At 51.8% G+C, this 4,160-nt stretch overlaps 1 long non-coding RNA gene across 1 annotated transcript; it reads right to left on the bottom strand.

The window, feature by feature from the left end:
* Positions 1–200: 200 nt before the first annotated feature.
* On the bottom strand, positions 201–2,447 carry LOC124066120. Its single transcript, XR_006844542.1, has 3 exons — positions 2,292–2,447; positions 1,513–1,742; positions 201–1,418 (listed from the first exon to the last, which is right to left on the bottom strand). It is a non-coding gene; the product is annotated as an uncharacterized LOC124066120 (long non-coding RNA).
* Between the last annotated feature and the right edge of the window lie 1,713 nt (positions 2,448–4,160).

Below are 4,160 nucleotides of genomic sequence, written 5' to 3' on the forward strand. Positions count from 1 at the left end.
ATTAGTGTCATTAGCGTGTAAAGATGTGTGTCAGGAGAGCGTGTGTGTGTGTAGTTTAGGGGTTACTCAGAGGTAAGAAGAACCACAGAGGAGAGGAAGGAGGAGCTTTTCATCTTTTAATGTCTCAAAATTGTCGTCACTTTCCACACGAGTCTCGTCATTTCCCAGAAAGTCTTTTAGTATTTACACAGTATTAACACAGATGTCCTCAGTGTTCAGAAATGTCATCATGTCCTCACTTCAAGAGCTGAACCTCAAACTGGAGCTCACGAAGAGGGACGCCCCCTCGGGCACTTCTGAACCTCAAACTGGAGCTCACGAAGAGGGACGCCCCCTCGGGCACTTTGGTTTCCCTCCTCAAATCTTCCTGCTCACATTAATCTTCAGGTCTAACAGGTCACCGCGACCGATGGATCAGACACACAGCAGAGAAGGACCAACACATGGACCACCTAGTGCTGATGTCCTCTCCCATGTCCACAGGGAGCCCACACAGGAACCCTGTTGGGTAGGACGGGGTTTTAGCAGCTCAGGGTGGCTTTATCTAATTGTTCTAATTGTCAGTGAAGCCTTTTGTGAGTTCGTGATCTGGTAATTATTGCTGTCTTCAGTCTGTTTGAACATAATGACTGCAGAGCAGAAAGGTGTCTGACCACAGCGCTCCGCCCGGAGGTCCTGACGTGGGCGTGACAGCGAAGGTGCTTCTGTTTATTCTGCATTGCGTGTCTTCATTGGCAGGCGTGTTCACACATGAGCGCACCACACCACACACGGCAGCTTCTGGGCCACATGTGGACGTCCGCAAGAAACCTGGAGGCTGACGGGGGCTTTGGTGATAACTTGAGGCTAAACGAGCTTTCGCACCACCTTCACTCCACCTCTCCACTGCTTCTGTCTGCTCTGCTGCATCCTCGTGAGGCTGAGCTCGGCGTTCAGTCGGCTCTGAGCCACCAGCTCCGAACAGGAGGGTGGAGAGAGCGGGAAGACAGAGAGCCGCTCGTGGAAAACAAAAGCACAGCAGTGTGTAGTACCCATCATTGTTGTTGGTAGCATTCACACACCAGCAGAGCAAAGTCTGAAGTACAGGCAGCATGCCGAACCCTGCGTGCTGCCGGTCCGTCCGTCTGTGTGTCCAGCAGCTCCCTGTGGATGACTGACCAGCAGCCAATCAGCAGGGAGCAGAGCTGCGTGCACCAGACGTGACCCTGAATCGCAGTGATTCAGGATTTGGGAGGTGACACTATGTGGGACATGTAGACCAGTGCCACAAGTGAACCAAATCCACGCACCTCAGCAGCCGCTGCTTTCGTCGTTACCTTGTCCAGATCTCTTCAGAGTCTGAGTTAGCGGATTGAAGCAGGATGAATTCTTCAGAGCTCAATCACTTTACAGCAACAGCACCACAATGATGCAAAACCCTGAGGACATGTTGGACAACAAAAGAGCCAGCTCAACCAACAGTGTTTCATTCAGAAATGTTTGGTAATCTTTTGATTTCACAACCATATTTACCTGTCGCGGTGCCATAACTGTGTGTCAGACTGTTCCTCCTCCCCAGCACAGTGAAACCTCTGACACTATACAGCCTGCAGACCTCTTTGTTTCCCTCTCACGTAGACCTCCAGACCAGCAGCTCAGTGACCCCGGCTAACGTTAGCGGTCGTCCAGCTGACAGCCTGTGGCGGCTTCCAGCCGTACGGTTGACTGGAGGGCTGAACCTGCCACACCGCTGGGCTCTAATCCTGTTAAGGAGGAAAGAGACAATTACTCTGCTTAGCTTCGGTTCAGTGCTCAGATCCGCTCCTGCCGACCGCTCGGAGCAAAAACAGTCACCTCCGCCGCCAAAGTGCAGCAGGGGAGCACACTGTAAAAACACGCTCCGAGGCGCCACGTGTTGATTTCTCTCGTGAACTTCTGTGAGTGAAAGTTTGAAAAGCACATCAGTGCAAACTTGGTGTGCTTGCTATGTAAACAAAGCTCACGAACAGTTCAGGTGGGAGCGTCATCACACGCACCTCAAGGCTATCAAAAAAAACACGTCGTCACAACAGAAACACCTGCACAACAACTGCAAACCACTAATTTCATGTAAGCGTTAACACGAGCTTCCCACACGGCAACCACTCCAGTTGTTTTTTCGTAATCCCAGATTTTCAATCATCATTTTCCATCAGCAACAAGCGTTTAGTCACGTAACTGCAGCAGTCATGACTGTACAGCTTCACATCTTTTACCACAAGTGCCATTACAGCAATGTAAAAATACTACATTACATGAACAATCTGACTTACATAAAAGCACATAATTACTGGCAGCCCTGTGATGAGCTGCCCGGGGTTTACCGCCGCCGCTCGCCCACTGAAGGTGAGCGGTGACAGATAATGGCTGGTCAAACACTGTATTTAAGCAGGAAACACATCATTTGGTCATGTGATGGCTGTGTTGGATGCGGGGAGCAGGCAGCACTTTATAAATAAACTGATGCCTTACTGAAGAGGAGACAGACGGAGTGAAAGACAAAGAGAGGGAGACAGCTGATGTCACAGGAACAGCTGATGGCAGGCTGAAGCTGACAGACACGACGTTTGATGCTCAACAAAAACTGTGCGGAGAAGGAAGTGAGTCATCGTCTGGCCTTCACGGCTCGGCCCGTAGGAGCGTGGGTGGATGATCGGTTCTCGTCAGGTTGCGGCCTGGTAGCGGCGCTGCGTGGGCAGGTCGTCAGGTTGCGGCCTGGCTGCTGAGGATCACACCTATGTAAACAAACGCCGGTCGGGTTGCCGTAACAGAACTGCACTGTTCCTCTTCAGGCGCTGTCAGGGCGCTGTGCGTTTGTCTGCAGTAGTCACAGGTGACTGCGTGATACTTCACACCTAATGAAAAGCCAGCAATGAGCTAAACTGGACTTCTTATTCTGAGAAGCTGTGAGACCTAAAATCTCCCCTGCGATGTGATCAAAGAGAAAATAAATGTTTTGTGTGGATTCACGTCCTCATTATCACAAACACAACACGTCTCGCCCACACGCTCACACACAACGCGCGTTGAGGGGATCACAAACACTCTGCAAACGGAAAAAATGGGTGGATGTGTTTTTTCTTGGAGACAGACGGCGGGTGGAGCCTTGAGACACAAACGCCGCTAATCACCACTTGTCACAACTCTGGCTTTGGTTTCAAAAGCTGCGTGTCGCTGCATCAGTCTCTGTGATCCCCGGCTCACCTCGGCCCGGCTTCAAAGACCCGATCTCCTCTGTTTGCCTGCCTGCCTGTCTGCCTGCCTGCCTGCCTGCCTGCCTGTCTGCCTGTCTGCCTGCCTGCCTGCCTGCCTGCCTGCCTGCCTGCCTGTCTGCCTGTCTGCCCGCCTGCCTGTCTGCCTGTCTGCCTGCCTGCCTGCCAGCAGGTGGGTCTGCGCTGTACGCTGTCGACTTTGTGATGATTCTTCGCCTCCTTCTCCTTCTTGCTTTGCTGTTTTGTGCTTTGACTCCAGCTTACTTCCTATCAGGAAACAAGTGAATGTGAACCAGGGATGCTGCAGGACGGTTGCTCGTGGACAGAGCTGAACGGTCAGAAATATCCATTTAACTCCCTCACAGCCGGGGCCGCTGCTCGCAGAACGTTCTCGCTCACAGTGTTATGGTTCCAGTTCTCCTCACTGCTGAGGGCCAAGACATTTGCACAAGTACGAGCTGGTGTCACTTTCAGGTCATTACTGGGATTCAGCAAGGAAGAGATGCTGTAGCTTTGTGTGTGTGTGTGTGAGTGTGTGAGTGTGAGTGTGTGCACACACACACTCACACTCACACACACACACACACACACACACACTCTCACCGGTATGGGGGACGACACCCTGCTGCACATTGTTAGAATGATTGACAGCTTTAGGAACCCAACTGGCAATGAAGTGCCAGCAGTGGGGCACACACACACACACACACACACACACACACACACACCAGCCCCTCTCTAAGTAGCTCGATGCTAAACAAATTAGCAGGATAGTAGTCATATTTCTGGTTGAGAACGCGCCGGCCGTCCCCGAGCGCTCCATTAATCATCCTGACTGACGGGGCGACTCATGATGAAAGCTACCTGTCACGCCGTCCACTTGTGGCGGTTCTTTCACTTTAACTTCTGCCCTCCCGCTTTCTTCTTCTT

Source organism: Scatophagus argus, chromosome 10 (assembly GCF_020382885.2).
Source record: "Scatophagus argus isolate fScaArg1 chromosome 10, fScaArg1.pri, whole genome shotgun sequence".
NCBI lineage: Eukaryota > Metazoa > Chordata > Actinopteri > Scatophagidae > Scatophagus > Scatophagus argus.